This window comes from Hyperolius riggenbachi, chromosome 4 (assembly GCF_040937935.1).
Source record: "Hyperolius riggenbachi isolate aHypRig1 chromosome 4, aHypRig1.pri, whole genome shotgun sequence".
NCBI classification, from domain to species: Eukaryota; Metazoa; Chordata; class Amphibia; order Anura; family Hyperoliidae; genus Hyperolius; species Hyperolius riggenbachi.
Genome location: NC_090649.1, coordinates 472,780,784 through 472,801,169, shown reverse-complemented (window position 1 = coordinate 472,801,169; position 20,386 = coordinate 472,780,784). Strand labels below are relative to the sequence as shown.

At 46.3% G+C, this 20,386-nt stretch overlaps 1 long non-coding RNA gene across 3 annotated transcripts in view; it reads left to right on the top strand.

The window, feature by feature from the left end:
* Positions 1 to 20,386, top strand: part of LOC137504457 (uncharacterized) — a 240,638-nt gene that overhangs the window by 195,359 nt on the left and 24,893 nt on the right. The window contains exon 1 of one of the 3 annotated variants that reach the window (XR_011019485.1): positions 5,899 to 6,110. The exons of the other annotated variants lie outside the window; for them this stretch is intronic. This is a non-coding gene — a long non-coding RNA (uncharacterized lncRNA). Of the gene's footprint in view, positions 1 to 5,898; positions 6,111 to 20,386 lie in introns of those variants that run through there. 3 annotated transcript variants of the gene reach the window in all.

Genomic DNA, 20,386 nt, shown 5'->3' with positions numbered 1-20,386 from the left:
AATTCCAGTACTGCTTCGGGGGCACTCGCCAAGATGCAGGAGCGTTTCAATCTCCCCCACCATCGCTTGCTGTGTGATGTCCCTACGCGCTGGAATTCTACGCTGCACATGCTAGCCCGCTTTTGTGAGCAGAAGAGTGCAGTGGTCCAGTACATGACGGCGCAGTACCGAGGCGCATCCGGACAGCTGCCAAGCTTCTGTGGATCCGATTAGGCCAACATGTTGGACCTCTGCCAAGTCCTCCAAAATTTTGAGCAATCCACGTTGCTTGTGAGCAGTGACAACTCTTCAGTCAGCATTACCATACCACTGCTGTGTTTACTGAAGAGGTCGATGTTGAAAATCAAGGAAACAGCTGTCATGATGCAACTGGGGGAATCTGAAGGAGAAAACGATCAGCGTGATGGTACCAACATCAGGCCATCCGCCTCAGGGAACGCTGGCCCCAGCAGCTATGACGAAGAAGAGGAGGAGGAACAGCTGGAGTTGGAGCAGGAATTTCATGCCACCACTGACGAGGGCCAGAGCGGTGCACGTTGGACTTCCACAATTCAGCGCGAATGGTCAGCAGAAGCAGACCAGGAGGAAGGTGACGACTATGATGCATCACAACAACTATCACAACGCTCACAAGAGGATGATGAGGATTCTGGTAGGACTCTGGCACACATGGCTCAATTCATGCTAGACTGCATTGAACGCGACCCACGCATTGTGCGCATTCTGGACAACACCAATTACTGGGTTTATACCCTTCTGGATCCACGGTACAAACACAATGTTCCAAAACTGCTTGAAGAAAGAGTCAGACAGGTCAAAATGGAAGAATACCAGTAGGCCCTTGTGGAGACTTTAGAGAGGAGATTGACATCCTCCCCCTCCTCTAGCCAGTTGTACACCGACAGACTGACTTCCGCAAACCCAGGACGACCAGGAGGGCAGCAAACAACGCAAGCCACAGCTAGTGCCCAAAAGGGAATGGTATCGGCAGTGTCCTTGGAGTGGGAAAATTTTCTGACACCCATGCAGCAGCAGCCCACTGAACAGCAAGCATGCAGATCCACCTCCAACACTGATCGCCTGGAGAAGATGGTCAAGGACTACATGTCAGATGGCGTAGCTGTGTCGAACAATCCATCTGCACCCTTCAACTATTGGGTATCGAAGCTAGACACCTGGCACGAACTGGCAATGTACGCAATAGAGGTGCTGGCTTGCCCGGCAGCCAGCGTTATGTCGGAACGCTGTTTCAGTGCTGCCGGAGGCATCGTCACAGATCGGCGTATCCGCCTCTCCACAGAAAATGCAGACCGTCTGACTCAAATTAAAATGAATCAATCCTGGATTGGAAACGACTACGCAACACTCCAGGACCCCAACCAAGTAACATGACCAATGAACATCTGGGATGGTTTAGCGTTTCCGGTCCCTGTTTATTGAACCACTTATCTTTATTACATTTATGACTGCATGGCGGCAAAAAGCATTGCTGCTATATCCGCACGCTTTTTGTCCTCATGCAAGGCCTGGGTTGTTGTGTTTCAAAAAGCATGGCCTTCTCCTCCTGCGTCTGCTCCTGTTCCATCACGTCTGCTGCTGCTGGGTTAGCGTTGCCGCGTGGTCCCTGTTTATTGAACCACTTATCTTTATTACATTTATGACTGCATGGCGGCAAAAAGCATTGCTGCTATATCCGCACGCTTTTTGTCCTCATGCAAGGCCTGGGTTGTTGTGTCTCAAAAAGCATGGCCTTCTCCTCCTGCGCCTGCTCCTGTTCCATCATGTCTGCTGCTGCTGGGTTAGCGTTGCCGCGTGGTCCGTTTATTGAACCACTTATCTTTATTACATTTATGACTGCATGGCGGTACAAAGCATGCTATCCGCACGCTTCTTGTCCTCATGCAAGGCCTGGGTTGTTGTGTCTCACAAAGCGTGGCCTTCTCCTCCTGCGCCTCCTCCTGTTCCATCACGTGTGCTGCTGCTGGGTTAGCGTTGCCGGTCCCTGTTTATGGAACCTCTTATCTTTATTACATTTATGACTGCATGGCGGTACAAAGCATGCTATCCGCACGCTTCTTGTCCTCATGCAAGGCCTGGGTTGTTGTGTCTCACAAAGCGTGGCCTTCTCCTCCTGCGCCTCCTCCTGTTCCATCACGTCTGCTGCTGCTGGGTTAGCGTTGCCGCGTGGTCCCTGTTTATTGAACCACTTATCTTTATTACATTTATGACTGCATGGCGGCAAAAAGCATTGCTATTTCCGCACGCTATTTGTCCTCATGCAAGGCCTGGGATGTTGTGTCTCAAAAAGCGTGGCCTTCTCCTCCTGCGGCTCCTCCTGTTCCCTCACGTGTGCTGCTGCTGCTGCTGCTAGGTTAGCGTTTCCGGTCCCTGTTTATTGAACCTCTCATCTTTATTACATTTATGACTGCATGGCGGCAAAAAGCATTGCTGCTATATCCGCACGCTTTTTGTCCTCATGCAAGGCCTGGGATGTTGTGTCTCAAAAAGCGTGGCCTTCTCCTCCTGCGCCTCCTCCTGTTCCATCACGTGTTCTGCTGCTTGTGCTGGGTTAGCGTTACCGGTCCCTTTTCCTGGAACCTCTTCTCTGTATTACATTTATGACTGCATGGCGACAAAAAGCATGTTACCTGTGCAAAGAAACATGACATTTTCCACATTTAAAAGGCAGTTTTTCCTTTGAAACTTTACAATCAATTTTCTCAAAAACTATAAGCTCTTTTTCAAATATTTTTTTTCCTCTTGTACCCACTCCCAAGGTGCACATACCCTGCAAATTTGGGGTATGTAGCATGTAAGGAAGCTTTACAAAGCACGAAAGTTCGGGTCCCCATTGACTTCCATTATGTTCGGAGTTCGGCGCGAACACCCGAACATCGCGGCGATGTTCGGCGAACGTTCGCGAACCCGAACATCTAGGTGTTCGCCCAACACTAGTGTAAGGTAGCAACTATGCCTGTACTTTACAGTCTATCAAAGTGTCAATTCTTCAGAGTTGTCCAATGAAAAGATATAATAATACTGTATACTTACAAAAATGTTAGAGGTGTAGAGAATAGTATCTACTAATGACCTTAGCCCATTAAAAAACGGTCTCTAGGTCTGTCATCGCTGCCACATGCCAGCGCATATGCGTGCACGCGCACCCGCCTGCCGCGTACGCACACAAACGCCGGCCCCCTGGCCCGTCCTGCTCCTGTCCCAACAGCTGTCCGTGCAGCACATGCACAGTAGCGCAAACGCATGGATACACACACACACACACACACACACACACACACACACACACACAGGGACAGGACACAGAGACACTTAGGTTTTATTAGGTAGGATATATGTATGGAATTCAAATGAACATCTATATGCATTCAGTGTTGAACACTGAAATAGTTAATAGGCCTGTGAAAATAAGTGTAATTTTTTTTTTTTACTTACTTAGCCGGAGTGTTGCCTGTGCATAGCAAATTATATCTTTATTAACCTAAAATTACAGTATAATTTTCTCTTTAATCCCTTTTCCATTTAAATACATATTTTCTAGCTTACCCTTAATCACCTCCAATTGGATCCGGTTACTTTTGCTGATCAATAAATTCCGCGTGGGGGGTACTGACGAGAGTCAGCGCAATTTACTCTAGGCTGGCTTCAGGAAAGTCGGCTTAGCCAGACCTAGCCCGCGGCTAAAGTCTGCCTCTTAAGCCGCAAGACCGTAATGATTTCACAGACTGAATCGTTATCCGCTCAGGAGAAGCAGAGGTGACCGCCATTATGGGGTCTTGCTCTTTAATATTTGACAGCAGGAAATGGAAGTATGAGTCAGGTTAGGGGAATTCCATTCTTCCTCTTTTACCGTACATATAGTTAGGTGAGTCTGCAAAGCCCCCTATATAGATAATCAAAAACATCAGAGTGCCGTAGGAACAAAAATAACAAAAAATAAAAAAATAAAAAGCAGACCACAAAAGGCCTTTACACCTCCGTTCAAAGAAGAAAGCTTTGGATTAAAGTTAATTTTCCGTTGTAAATAGGCTGTGAAATAAAAAAAATGAGCTTAAGTGGAACGGGAAGAGGGGCTGAGTAGGAAAAGGGTTGTTGGACGTTGCCAGGTGGTGGAGCTCATCGAGGTACATGAAACACCTTATAAACCAATAAAACCCCATTGAGTGGATTCTGTGTGTGTGTTCTGGGTATATTTACGATCAACTTTAAAGGTTTTTGCTTGAAACAACCAACGGAACCATGCGTGGCCGAGATGTTGTGGGAGTTATGAAGTGAGGGAACCGGCTGGAAGTCTGGAAGCTAACGAGGAAGTAATATGAGGACGTAAGGGGGAAAAAAATATTCTGTAACCTGTAAAGTTCAAATTGTTTGGCTACAATGGGATTCTCAAAATGAAATCTTCTTAAAGAGATCCTGTATCAAAAATAAGTCCCCTGGGGGGTACTTACCTCGGGAGGGGGAAGCCTCAGGGTCCCAATGAGGCTTCCCCCTCCCTGTAGCTGCAGGCAATCCAGCGCTGGCTCCCCTGAAGTCTTCGGCAATCCTGGCTTGATATATTTACCTTCCTGGCTCCAGCGGGGGCGCTGCTGCGGCTCTCAGCATGGAAATAGACGGAAATAGCCGATCTGTGTCAGGTCCGCTCTACTATGCAGGCGCAAGAGACTTGCACCTGTGCAGTAGAGTGAACCGACAGCGATCGGCTATTTCTGCCTATCTCCAAGTGGAGAGCCGATACTGCGCCTGCGCTGGGAAGGTAAATATTTACATCCCTGCTGTTCGGAGGGGCACAGCGAGACCACCGTGGGACACAGGAGGACGGAGAAAGCCTCGATAGGATCCGGAGACTTCCCCCACCTGAGGTGAGTACCCACCAGGGGAACTTTTTTTTTTAGTTACAGGTTTTCTTTAAAGTGTTACCAAAGTTCTTCCACTTCTTTTCGTCTTTTCTCTATGTAAAGGTGCCCAAACATCTAGCGGTATGGGCCGATCGAACAAGAGATGGATTTCTCCCTGATCGAATCTGATCGGAGAGAGATCTGTTGGCTGCCCATACACAGCAGGCCGATTCCCGATACTCTGTACATTGCCACCAAAGAGGGTGGCGCTATATAAATCACTGTGGCCTCAATTCACGGAGCATTATCAAACGTTTATCAAACACTTTATCAAACGTTTGATAATTTACCTCATGGGTAAAATCTCATTTTAAATTCACTAAGGTGTTATATATTTATCGAATGTTTTACCGATAAAATGTTCAACAAATATATAACACCTTAGTGAATTCAAAATGAGATTTTACCCATGAGGTAAATTATCAAACGTTTGATAAAGTGTTTGATAAACAATTGATAATGCTCCGTGAATTGAGGCCTAATTGATAATAACTACTACTGATGATTCCCATTTTAAGCCCCGGTCACGAAGCTCCAATGACATGCTAGTTATTTTGTCATGCGATCTTCACTGATTTTAACCTCAGGTTATGTATTGTAGTTTATTTTGACTATATATTTGATGATGTATAATGAGTTCAGGAAATTTTATTCATGTATATTCTCATAATATGAAAGACATGTTTAACGAAATAACAGGATACAGTACATGGGAAAAAATGTGTAACGGTTAAGACCACCCTTGGAACTCGCTACATGATAAGTTTTGGGAACCTCAGTATCTCCTGGTGGAGTTTGTGGGAGTTTTGACACCAATGAGCTCAGCTGTTTCCTTTTCACATGGATGAGTTGGTCGCTCTCAACTAAGTTCTCACTTTACTGTTATAAATACTGAAATCAAGGGAGGAAAGTACATAAGCCATAGCGGGAGTCTCTATAACATGGACATCAATCATATGCTCCTTCTAACCTTCTCTAGAATGTCTTCACATCAGATCTGTGAAGATGGCCCCCAACGTTTAAAGCTACATACTCACCAGAAGTTGGATTGGGTAACCCACGGCGACGCGACCCGAGTCACCTGACAATCAAGTGTTTTACCGATCCATCTTCCTACTATGGGATAACGCAACGGCATACAACAGGCGGCACTTGGCACTGGAGTCGTCGGGGATCTTAACCAGTTCCCCACCACAGGTGATTTCCCCTTAAAAACCAGGGCATTTTCACACATCATGCTCCACCCATTCATTGGCCAATAACTTTATCGCCACTTATGACACCGAAATGATCTATACATCAATTTTTTTTTTTGCCACAAATTAGGCTTTTTTTGGGTGGTAATTTTTGCTGAGAATTTTCTTTTACCTGCATATTAAAGGGAATAGTAAGAAAAAAATTATTATTTCTCCGTTTTTAGCCATTGTAGTTTTAACAACTTGCTGTCCCTATAATGTAAAAATAAAGCTGGTCATACACTGGCCCGATTTGCCGCCGTTTCGACAGCAGATTCGATCACTGATATCGAATCTGCTGCCAATCGTTCGCGCTACACGCCGAATTTCGATCCATTTCGTCCGATCCCGTCGATCGCTCCGTGCGGAAAATTACCGTCGATCGCCCGCAGGTAGGGAGCGCGTCGCTAGCGGCGTTCGAGTGCCCGACGACCGACGCAATAGAACCGCATACATTACCTGCTCTGCCGGCACGACTACCCCCAGTCACCACTGCTCCTTGTCCGCGCTGGTCTCCGGCATGCTTCAGTTCCTCCTGCCCGGCAGTAAGTTTAAACAGTAGAGGGCGCTCTACTGTTTAAACTTCCTGCCGGGCAGGAAGAAGTAAAGCATGCTGGACCTGGAGACCAGAGCGGAGAAGACAGCGGAGACCTGGGGACTGGAGTCGTGCCGGCGGAGCAGGTAATGTATGCGGGCATGCGGGTGGGGGGAGCGGCGGCAGCACCACCACCACCACAACAGATTGTGAACGGTTTCAGGCTGAAATCGGTTCACAATCTGTTTGCAGTAAAGGTAGCCATACAATCCCTCTCTGATCAGATTCGATCAGAGAGGGATCTATCTGTTGGTCGAATCTGATGGCAAATCGACCAGTGTATGGCTACCTTAAGTCTCTGCACTCTCCTTCCTACAAAATCTTAGATAACACTGTTTATTTATCTCTGACCAGATCACATTATCACAGAGTTGTAAAATAATGACAGCAAACCCCTCTGCTCCTCCATGGGAATTCAATAACAGAGTTAATTAACAAGTGTAAAGTACACATTCCAGGAGCAGACAGTAGCAGATTGTATACATTACTTAATTGTTACACCTAATACATTATCAAAACAAATGAACTGTTTAAATTAACAGGAGGGATAGCCAAATAAAATGTGTGGGTTTAATGTACAATAGAACTGTTTACATAAAAGCTATAATGTATGACAGTGGATAAATTGTGTATTTTATTACTTTTAAAATGCATGGAAAATAAGTGAATTACTAATAACAAATATCAGCCACAAAAAGCCTTATTTGTCCTGAATAATTTATAGATCATTTAGTTGTGATAAATATTGATAAAGTTTTAGAGATGGCCCGAACGGTTTGCCGTCGAACTTGTTCATGCGAACAATGCGGGTTCACGTTCGCGTTGAAATACGAACATATAGCGAGTTCAACCCGCCCCCTATACTACATCATTGGGCTAAACTTTGACCCTCTACATCACATTCAGCAGTCACATGGCAGCCAATCAGGCTGCACTCCCTCCTGGACCCCCGCCCCCCCTTATAAACAGTTAATGTATACCTTTCACTGCATTTGTGTGACTGCACATTGTATTATACCAGCAGTCAGCACCTTTCACTGCATCTGTGTGACTGCACATTGTAATAGTCAAGTCAGTGCATACCTTTCACTTCATCCCCCCCAATATGGACAAAATAACAGGCAGAGCCAGAGGCAGACTACCCGGCAGGTCTGTTCAAGGTCGTGCTGCCGTGATTTCGTGCGGCCCTCGACCAAAGTACAGTGTTCAGAAGGCATGTGCCAACAACTCCCAAGATTGTCAGGACGTAGTTCACTATTTAAAACAGAACACCTCATCTTCCTCAGCTTCCGCATGGAACCGTGACATATATTTCTCCTCCTCCTCTGAATCTGGCAACCCACATAACACTCAGCCTGCAGCCATCACTGCTACTACAAGCACCACATCCGCTCCATTTGACAGTTCACAGGAGTTATTTGGTTGGGAATTAACTGATTCACAGCCATTAGTGTTACAAGATGAAGGCGCTAAACTTGTTACACCACCTCATATGTCTGAGTTAGGCGTCAGTATGGATGTAAGGTGTGAGGATGATGAAGTACCTGTTGTTGGTGCAGTTTTGGAAGTGTCTGATACAAGCGAAGCTGTGGAGGATGATTATGATGATGATGATGATGATGATGATGCTGCCATGGATGTCACGTGGGTTCCCAATAGACAAGATGAACAGGGGGACAGTTCAGAGCGGGAGTCAGAGAGGAGTAGGAGGAGACAAGTTGCTGAAAGAAGCAGGGGGAGCTCATCATCAGAAACAGCTTGTGGCAGTGTCCGGCGGCATGTATTGCCACCTATGGCCAGCCAGCCAACATGCCCTTCAAGGTCAGCTGCTGCTGCCACCACCACAGTGCCATCATCCCAGGGCTCAGTGGTGTGGAATTTTTTTTGTGTGTGCCTCAGATGAGAGCAATGCCACCTGTACTCTCTGCCACAAAAAATTGAGTTGTGGAAAGACTAGGACCCGCCTAGGGACAACTGCCTTATGAAGGCACATGATGAAAAGGCACAAATGGCAATAGGATGACCACCTAAGGAAAAGCAGCACACAAACACAAAGCCACCCTCCACTTCCTCTCCCTCCTTCAGGTGCAGCATCTTCAGCCGCTTTACCCCTTGCACCTTCACAGCCACCCTCCTCCACTCCACCTCTCACCTTGAGCGGTTCCTGCTCCTCTGCCCACAGCAGCCAGGTGTCTGTTAAGGAAATCTTTGGGCGGAAGAAGCCAATGTCTGCCAGTCACCCCCTTGCCCGGCATCTGAGAGCTGGCTTGTCGGAACTGTTAGCTCGTCAGCTGTTACCATACCAGCTGGTGGACTCTGAGCCCTTCTGAAAATGTGTGGCGATTGGGACACCGCAGTGGAAGATACCAGGCCGCAATTATTTTTCAAAAAAAAGGTGATACCCAAACTGTACCGTGATGTTGAAAGGCAAGTGGTGACATCTCTGGCACACAGCGTTAGGTCAAGGGTCCATCTGAACATGGATGCCTAGTCTGCAAAGCACGGTCAGGGCAGGTACATTACTTATACAGCACATTGGGTCAACCTGGTGAACGCTGGCAAGCAGGGAGTATGTGGCTGTGCAGCGGACCTAGTTGTGACACCTCCACGGCTTGCAGGCAGGCCTGCTGCCACCTCCTCTCCTCCTCCTACTCCTCCTGCTACATCCTCTTCGCTGTTGTCCTCCTCCTTGGCTGAGTGGCAGTGCCACTCTACTGGTGCTGCGATCTCCTCTCCCACTACACACCCCCAGTTCCCCAGGGCCTATGCTGCATGCCAGGCACGACGCTGTCACTAGTGTTGAGCCGAAATTTTCGAATTTTTGCGTTACTATAATTACGCATGCGAAATTTGCTATTACGATGCGAAATTATGGTAGTGTAATTGCCATTAAAATCGTAATTGAAAATACCGTAAGCGTAATTTTCAACGCGTAATTTCGCGTTTCGTTCATAACGTAATTTCGCGTTAAACCATAACGTAATTTTGCGTTAAACCATAACATAATTTCGCATTTCTTCGTAATTTCGCGAATTTCGTAATTACTTGTTAGCAGGGTTGCTCGCGAATTTTCGCCAAAGGCATTTTCGTCTGTATGGCAAATTTTGATGCGAAATATCACTACATGGCGAATTTTATATGCGAAATAGCATTCCGTAACGTGAAAACGACGCGAAAATTAACGCTTACAGTAATATGAACCATCGCGAAATTACGTTATGTAACTACGCTTACAAACGGTTGCATGCAAGGCAAACGTAATTTCGCGATACCCTCTGTAATGCGAAAATTACGCTTACGCGGAATTTCGGGAAATCCTTCATTACGATTATGTACTTACGGCCATAATCGTAATTACACTAATTACGCGAAATTTTGCGAAATCGTAATTAAGTCATTACGCTCATCTCTAGCTGTCACACCATCTTGGACATGTTTTCCCTCAAAGCCGAGAGTCACACTGGAGCAGCTCTCCTGGCTGCTCTGAACAAACAGGTGGAGATCGGCAATGTGGTAAGTGACAACGGCAGCAATCTCTTGTCGGCTTTGAGTTTGGGAATTCAACGCTCCTCATGTTTTACCGGCTGCTACAACAGGAGAAAGCTGTCAATGACTATATGTACAGCTATGCTCAAAGGGCATTTTCTGGCCAAAGTACTGGACACTCATGCGTAATGCCTGCAGGCTCATGCGTCCGTTTGAGAAGGTCACAAACCTAGTGAGTTGCAGTGAAGGCGCCATCAGAGACTTGATCTCATATGCTTTCTTCCTGGAGCGTGCCGTGCGTAGAGTGGTGGATCGAGATGTAGAGAAGCATGAACAGGAAGAGGAGGAAGAGTTGTTGGAAACATCACGACCAGAACCAGATTTGTTATCAACACCTGCGGCAGCACAGAGGAGGGGGGAGGAGGAGGAGGAGTCGTCTGGGGAAGAGGAGTCAGATGAGGAAGGTGTTTTTTTTGAGGAGGAGACGGAGGAACAACCACAGCAGGCGTCGCTGAAGGCTTGTGCTGCTCACCTTTCCCGTGGTATTGTTCGTGGCTGGGGGGAGGAGGAGAACTTACCTGACATCACTGAGGAAGAGCAAGAGGAGATGGCTAGTAGGTCGGCATCCGACTTTGTGCAGATGGGGTCTTTCATGCTGTCCAGCCTGTTGAGGGACCCCCGTATAAAAAACTCAATGGGAATGACCTGTACTGGGTGGCAACGCTACTAGGCCCTCAGTATTTATGTATTATTATTATTTATTGTATTTATAAAGCGCCAACATATTACGCAGCGCTGAACATTAATTTAGGTTACAGACAATATTTAGGGGTGACATACAGCAATATGACAATACAGGAATACAAGAAAACCAGATCACACAGCACAATATGAGTACCAGGTAATGCTTAGTCAGTCACTGGATGGAGCATGGAGATTAGGCAAGTTAGGTTCACTCAGATGCCTAGCATGGGTGCACAGTAATGGAGGTGCATGATCAGGTAGGACACAAAAGGAGGAGGACCCTGCCCAAAGGCTTACAATCTAGAGGGAGAGGTAAGGACACGAACGGTAGGGGACCAGAGTTCAGCCAGCTGTGGGTCAGCACAAAGTGGTGGAGATGTTACCAAATTACCAGAAGGCAGAAAGGATGCAGCACTTGCACAACAAGCTGGCAAGTATGCTTAAAGAGAACCAGAGCTAAAGTAAAGAAAAGATTCTATACATACCTGGGGCTTCCTCTAGCCCCATACGTGCTGATCGATCCCACTCCACCATCCACCGCTGCCCGCATCTACGCGAACCGGCTCCCACTCTTCCGTCAGTCGAAGCCAGTCTAGCGTAGCAGAGGTGCGCTCTTTGCGTATCTCTGCAGCAGCCGCTGGAGAGATACGTAGAGGGCGCACTTCTCCAGCGTAGCCCGGCTATGATGACGTCAGTGACGGAAGCCGGTTCTCGTAGATGGGGGCAGCGGTGGATGGCGGCGTGGGATCGATCAGCGCGCATGGGGCTGGAGGAATTCCCCAGGTATGTATAGAATCTTTTCTTTACTTTAGCTCTTGTTCCCTTTAAGGGTGAAGTCACAGCACAATGGAATAAAGGTGCCACTGCCAGTAATCTTCCTCCTCTTCCCATGTCCACGCAGGCAAGGACAGGACGCTCTAGCGATCTCATAGTGATGTCTGACATGTGGACATTCTTTACTTTAATACCTCGCCTTAGTCTGTCTGGATCCAACCTCCACTAACGCCTTGACCGGCAGGTAGCCGATTACCGGCAGGTAGCCGGATACGTCTGCCCCCTGCACTCATCCTCCTGTAGTGTGTAACGTTCGTGTGAAGCGCATGCGCGATGGCAAAAAAGCACGGACACGGGCAGGGGATGCAGGGACACAGGGGCAGGGGATGCAGGGACACAGGGGCAGGGGATGCAGGGACACAGGGGCAGGGGATGCAGGGACACAGGGGTTTTATTGTATAGGATACTCGCTTTTACATAAAATATCCTGGGTTCAGCATCAGAAACACTTCCTATATCTTTATAATGCTGTATGTTGGTCTGTAGCCCGTCCTCCCAGGGAGGCTTAGCTAAAGCTGTTTATTAGGAAGCAGGAGATTTGGGCACATGAGACAAGTGGACAAAAAGGGCGCCCCATTCACTCTTATTATAAATATCGTTTAATGGGCGCCGAACAGGGAAAAAAAGGCGCCGGATATTATTAACGTTTTAACAAACGGCGCCCGGAGATTTTTAAGGATTTAAAACTATGTTTGTGATGATTTAACTTTACAAAATGAGCCCGTGACGAATAACGTTTATAAAGATACTAAATCACTATTTCTAAAACATTTCTAAAACATTATTATCCACCCAAAAAAATTAATTACATTTTTTTATTTACATTTTTTATTTATTAATGTCTGTAAAACATTATTATCCATAGGGGGTCTTAGGTTTAGGCACCAACTGGGGGGTCTTAGGTTTAGGCACCAACAGGGGGGTCTTAGGTTTAGGCACCACCAGGGGGGTCTTAGGTTTAGGCACCAACTGGGGGGTCTTAGGTTTAGGCACCAACAGGGGGGTCTTAGGTTTAGGCACCACCAGGGGGGGGTCTTAGGTTTAGGCACCAACTGGGGGGTCTTAGGTTTAGGCACCAACAGGGGGGTCTTAGGTTTAGGCACCACCAGGGGGGTCTTAGGTTTAGGCACCAACAGGGGGGTCTTAGGTTTAGGCACCAACTGGGGGGTCTTAGGTTTAGGCACCAACAGGGGGGTCTTAGGTTTAGGCACCACCAGGGGGGGTCTTAGGTTTAGGCACCAACTGGGGGGTCTTAGGTTTAGGCACCAACAGGGGGGTCTTAGGTTTAGGCACCAACAGGGGGTCTAGGGGTTAGGGATAGGTACAGGGAGGGTTTTTAACAAACGTAAATATAAGTTTCAGTTTACAAACAGGGAAGATTAACGTTTTAAGAATTGCCGATCTCATACACATTATTTAGTGATTTATAAATTCTTAAAACGCTATTTGTAAACGAAATTCTACACAATATTTCAATAAACGATAATACTGTTTATCGTTTACACCACGCGCCCTTTTTTCCCGACACCCTTTTTTGATGTACGCGTTTATTATGTGGAATTCTCCCCGAGCATTCTGGAGATCAGAGATCTTTTCTACCGGCTTTAGAACTCTAAGTAAATGAACATTTCGCAGAAATCACCTGCCAGTACCAAAGATGTTGCCACGTGATAAATTTCAGAAAGTTAAGGTGGCCACACACCATACAATTTTTTAAATATCTGTTCAATTTAAGAATTGCAATCAATTTTTCTGACTGATTGCAACATTTCAAAAATATGACCAATGTACCACACACCTATGTTCAATCTTTCCCCAATTATCATAAAAATGATTGGAAACTCTGAAAAAAATTGCTAGGGTGTGTATATTAATAAATTGACAATCCAACACACACCATACACTGGCGCACCAAAAGGGGGTGTTCCGGGTGTCTGGAACCACCCCCTGCACTGAGACCGGAAGTGGGGCTGCCGTGCATGCAGCCATGGGGCATCACCTCCCAAGGCGGACAAACGGCTGTGCAGCCGCACGGGGCCATCAAGATCATTTTCCCATGAAGTATCAATGACCTGTCACTAGAAGGTCACATCACAGACAGCGCATGCAGAGCACAGCACAGCTCTGTTCTAGTTCCTGCTCTTCGTGTGACGCCCCTCCCCCGTCTTTCTGGCTGCAGAGCGGCAAGTTTGGATTTATCTTGAGAAGCACAGCCACTCGCTCCTCCAGCAATAGATCTGCAGAGCAGAAGGGTTAGAGATGGTCCGGAGTGCTGTGCTGCAGCTGGGAGCGTCTCTAACAGGGAGAGGTGACAGCCCGAGCAGAGCCCGCTGTGTAAGCTGGATAATTAAGCAGCCCATACACTCAGCCGATTTTCTGGCCGATCCCGATCGATCGATAGATCGATTGCAAATCGGTTGGCCAAACGACCGATCGATGGCCGATTTCGATCGATATCGATGGATTTCCATCGAACTGGCAGGGTGGAAAATTTTGATCGATCTGATGAGATTGCTTATCAGTTTGCATTGGCCTTAATGGAAATCTGATGGCAAAAAAAATGCCATCAGATCGAATTTCAATAGATTTCAAACTGAAATCTATTGGAATTCTATCCTGGTAAAAAATGTTCTAAAAACGCATCAGATAGATCATCAGATGCATTTCTTATCTATCTGCTGCCAATCTGACGAGTGTTTGGGCACCTTTAACTGTTTATTTACCTTCTGACATTTTATCTGTTATCTCTGCCTGTGTCCCCCTGACCCCCTCCCTCTCTCTCCTGTCTCACCCACAGTAAATTAGCTTCCTCTGCATGTCGGAGCCAAACAGAGAGGTGAAGACTGGAGCCTGGTTAGAAATCACGCTGCCATTATTCATCTCCCCCAATCTCTCTTGTGTCTCTTCCACTTTATCTTCCCCTCTCTCTTATGTCCCCCTCTTCTCTTTTCCACATTTATCTCCCTCCCAATTCTCATACCTCTACTTTCACACAGTCCCTATTATTGTTATTAAGGTGCCAATGAATGGGCAGAGCGACCAAGAGACAGATCTCTCTCTAATCGGAGAAAGATCTGTTATCTGCCCACACACCACAGGCCGAAATTCTGATTGATTTTAGTATGAAATCTCTAAGGAATCGTCCTTGTGACGCCACATCCGCCACCTCACCATTGTCTCCCCCCCCCCCTCCTGATGTAAAATGTGCCCCCCCTCCGAACCCCATGCTGTATACTTTACTTGTGGTTTTCTGCCGATGGCTCTGTCTGCCTCCAAAACACACACCCCACGTGGTTGCCGGCATATACGTGGGCACGTGTGATGTCACGAATACGCCAGCAACAAAGTGGGGTGTGTGTTTGAGGATGGAACCCGGAGCCAGCGGCGGACACCGCCAAGTAAAGTATACTGCAGGTATGGGAATGGGGTGGGCACTTTTTACATTAGGATTCGATTTGATTTGCGTTGATAACAAACGCAAATCGAATCCTGATCGAAACATATTGGATTTTATCGATTCGATCAGCGATCGCATATCGATCGCATGAAAAATTGTATGGTGTAGACGGGGCTTTAGCCACAAAGTGGGGAGGGGGGGGGGGATCATATGGACTTTTAAAAACCTACAGGGGAGGGGGGGGGGGAGAGAGAATATGCATGACAGATGAATTTTCAGCCTGCTATCTAAACCCTAAAAGTGACCCTGTAGTGTGTGGGAGTGGGGAGACTGGTTTAGATAGGCTTCAAGTTCATGTGTGTTCCACCAACACACACACACACACACACACACACACACACACACTACAGGTTCACTTTTCGGGTTTAGATACAGGGCTGCAAGTTCATCTTTCATGCATACCCCCATATGCCCCTTCCCCACCAGTCACTTTTAAGGTTCAGATGGCCACCTTGCATGCAGATCCCCATGCCTACCAACACTCCACCATAGGGTTACTTTAATTTAGGGTTTAGGTAGCAGGTTATATATATTTTGGCGAAATACTATTGTATCATGTGTACTTTGTAGGGAAACCCTGTCCGTTGTGTGTATTTTGTGGAGAAATGCTGTGCATCATGTGTATTTTGTGGGAAAACGCATGCGCGGTAGTGTGCGGCTTGCCAAAAGAGACCTTTCAGGAATCCCCCCCATTGAAAATCCTGGGTTTTCCCCTGCCATACAATCTTTAGGAAGATTGAAGAAAAATATCTGGCAGTCCGGATCGATTAAAATCGAAGAAAACGGGAAATCCGATCGGATTTTTCAGTTGAATGAAAAAAAAGCTTTCGATTTTTTCGGGAGATCCGATCCTTTTTATTGAATTACCGTAAAATCGGATCATTTTATTGTATCGTGTGTGGCCACCTTAAATCAGGGAGAGGAAAGATTTTACAATGGGCAAACGCTGACTAATAAATCTATAAATTAATATTGTTAAAAAAATAAGCAATGATATTCATTATGTTATTTTGACTACGGTTGCTCTTTATTTATGGTGAAAGGTATATGACAGGTTTGCCTTCTGTGTGGCCACGGGAAATCCTATAGCTTCAGAACCTGTTTTAATTATGTCTTGAAATGTTGCTGCATAATTAACTGTATGGCCTGGTGCACACCAGAGGAGTTTTTCTGAGCGTTTTGAGTTTTTAAATCTGCTGCTAATGTTATCCTATGTGTCTGTGCACACTGGAGCAATGAGGTTTTGTAAAAAACCCCATAGCATTACAGTGGGAAGAGCTTTTAGAGGTTTCAAAAGCTCTTCCCACTGTAATGCTATGGGGTTTTTTACAAAACCTCATTGCTCCAGTGTGCACAGACACATAGGATAACATTAGCAGCAGATTTAAAAACTCAAAACGCTCAGAAAAACTCCTCTGGTGTGTTTCAGGCCTATGAGTGTCCTGTCTTCTCCTTCCAGACCCTGATTCTTGTTTCCTACAGCCTCTTTTTGGAATAATTCGCGAAAAGGCATTTCTATATTTACCAATTACCATGGTGCTCTTTTCTACACAGGGAGGGCCTTAAGCTACGCTCAAAAAATTTTGTTCAAAAACAGACGAACCCCTACGAATGATCGACATGACTGCTTTGAAGTCAACAACTGCATAACGATGATCTACGTGACATGAACCTACCTATATCTCGGAGCTTGTTCACAGGTCCCCTTCGGTCCTCCAACAACTTTCGCCTAACTGCCCTGTGCATTTCCCACTCCCATGCGCGTCTTCAGGATTTCTCAAGAGCCGTCCCCACCCTCTAGTACTCCCTTCCACCGCCCATCAGACTTACCCCTAGGGATGCTCATTAGGATTCTATGGAATCGAAATGTCCGAATTTCCGACCGGAAATCAAAATTTCTAATTGGAACTCGGAAATCCGAAAATGGAAATTGGAATGCCACAGAAATTCGATTTATCACAAGTCGGTAATTTTAGCCCAATCACAGAACTCGGAAGCATTGGACCAATCAGAGAATGCAGAATTGTTCTGGAAAACTTGAATTGTAGACCAATCACAAGACTGATTTCCGTTTTTCGTTTTTCTGATTTCCGTTTTTTTTTTTGTTTTAGTTTTTTCCTTCAATTTTTGCATTCTCTCATTTCTCTGGTGCAAAAAAAATGACCAATAAAACACTCCTCAAAAATCAGAAAAACGGAAAATTGGAAATCAGAAAAACAGAAATTTAGAAATCTGGAACTCGAAAAACCTCAAATACAAAAAATGGGAATTTCCATGGAATCAGAAATCGGCATTTCCGGCCATCCCTACTTGCCTCCTCCTTCAACACATTCAAGCGAGCTCTCAAAACCCACCTCTTTAATATTGCCTGTCCACCCCCTACCACACAGTAAGTCTTTACTGAATATCTATTCCACAGCCCTACCTAGTGTGTCCACGCTCAAAGTCGCCGACTAACGGAGCCACCAGCCGGACCGGGAGAGAAGCCATGAGGATGCCGAGGGACCTTGCGGGCTACTGAGGGCTGGAGGAAGCCCCAAGTAAGTCCAAATTGTGGTTTTATGCAGCGCTCAGGGTCCCTTTAAAGAGACACTGAAGCGAACTTATTTTGCACATGTTACCTTCAACAAGGTCAAGTGGGTGTCTCATAGTTCTGCATATATAGGTTTGGTCTTAGGCTGTATCATCACAAAAGATCAAAACTTAAAGAGGAACTTTAATCCAGGATTGAACTTCATCCCAATCAGTAACCAATACCCCCTTTCCCATGATAAATCTTTAACGTTTCTCAATAGATCATCAGAGGGGCTGATATTGTGGTTAAACCCCTCCCACAGTGTGATGTCATGACAATGGTCCAGGCAGTTTGCTGTCTCTGAACCTCGTTGCATTGTGGAAAATAACAGCGTTTTCCAACTGCCAACCAAGCAATATCTCCCTTTGTGCATAGAACTCTCAGTAACGAACATTCCGTACAGATCACCTGGCAAAACGAAAGATGTCACCACCAGTGATACATTTCAGAATGTAAATCAGAGAGGAGAGATTTTACAATCGGCAAACACAGACTAAATAATCTAAAAATGAATATTGTAAACAATAAGGAATTGTATTCATTATATTATTTTCACTACAGTTCCTGTTTAACCACTTAAGGACCACAGAATTAAACCCCCTTAGCCTGCTGGGCGGTCTGGACGAGCTCAGCTCGTCCAGTACCGCCGGAGCCTGCCGCTCAGGCCCTGCTGGGCCGATTTGGCTCAAGTAAAAAGCAGCACACGCAGCCGGCACTTTGCCAGCCGCGTGTGCTGCCTGATCGCCGCCGCTCTGCGGCGATCCGCCGCGAGCAGCGGCGAAAGAGGGTCCCCCCAGCCGCCTGAGCCCAGCGTAGCCGGAACAAAAAGTTCCGGCCAGCGCTAAGGGCTGGATCGGAGGCGGCTGACGTCAGGACGTCGGCTGACGTCCATGACGTCACTCCGCTCGTCGCTATGGCGACGAGGGAAGCAAAACAAGGAAGGCCGCTCATTGCGGCCTTCCTTGTTTATTCTGGGCACCGGAGGCGATCGGAAGAACGCCTCCGGAGCGCCCTCTAGTGGGCTTTCATGCAGCCAACTTTCAGTTGGCTGCATGAAATAGTTTTTTTTTTATTAAAAAAAACCCTCCCGCAGCCTCCCTGGCGATCTTATCAGAACGCCAGGCAGGTTAGTGACCAGGCCATTTTTTACAAATTAGACCACTGCAGGTTTAAGGGCTCGCTGCAGGGCCATACAACTCAGCACACAAGTGACCCCCCCCCCCCCCTTTTCTGCCCACCAACAGAGATTTCTGTTGGTGGGCTGTTATTGCTCCCAAAGTGTTCATTTTTTTTACAAATATTTATATCATTATTTTTACAATTAATTTTACTATTTTTTATTTATTTTTGTATCCCTCCCTCTCACCCCCGCCAGCCAATCAGCACAATCAGCTGTCATAGGCATTAGCCAATGACAGCGGATCGCTGTAGTGCCTCCCAGGGGGACAGCTGTGTCACATGGCTGTCCCTAGTACAGCGCTGCTATAGATCGCAGTGCTGTACTATGTAAACAGTACTAACAGTCTCCTAGTGTCGATCGCCACTGGGAGACTGATGATGACGGAGTGGAGCTCTGTCATTCCAGCATCGGTGCGCGATCTCCATCAAAACACGCCCCCACGCGGAGTGGTGCTGGGGCTACTGCCGTTTTCATGCCCGTCAGCATGGAGCGGTCGGCAAATGGTTAAAGGCCCTCAACACACCAACTTTTTAGACACCCTGGCCCATATGCAATTCACTTTTTCACCTGAGTTTTCTCCTAGGAGATAATTTTTCATCTTCAATTTAAAGCACAGGTGTGGAACTCCAGGCCTGGAGGGTCGGATCCATGCCAGTGTTTAGGAAGGACTGAGAAAGAGAGGGATGTGTTCTACCTGATGGACCACGCCTTTCCTGATTCAGACCCATCAATCAATTTGAGCTGTGTCAAAAATATGTGAGGACCTCGGCCCTCGTAGGACCGGTTTGACATCCCTGATTTAAAATAACTTTCGAGCACTTTTCAACTAAAAAAGTACCAAAATGTAGGTTAAAAAAATACTATCAAAATTATTTTGAGTATGTTCTTGCTTGCTGGTGGCTTAAAAGGCATTTTATTGACAAGTTAAAAAAAATTTACCTAGGAGAAAATTGAGGTGAAAAAGTGAATTGCCTATGCCCCATCTCCTTTAATCTTACTTTAGGGAAGAGTCCCAGAATGTCTTAAATGTATAGCCTTGGGTGATGGGGGGGGGGGGGGGGGGGGGATGATGAGATCAAATGTTTACCAATTTGGTTTATGTTGAAAACACCACTGGTGGTATTACCGGGGCACACATAATAGCTTGCTTCAGCTAAAAGCATGTAACTTCTAATAGATCAGACAATTTCCATGACGTCCTTGAAACCATTTCCACATGTCATGTGCAACTTTTAGGGCCCCCAAAACTCCTTGAAAGAGGATCAAAAATTAAAGGAGAGACAATAAAGGAAAAAAACAAACAAACTATTTTATGTCGTTTTATTTAGTTCCAGCACTATAAACAATTGTGGCATGTTTTGACCAAA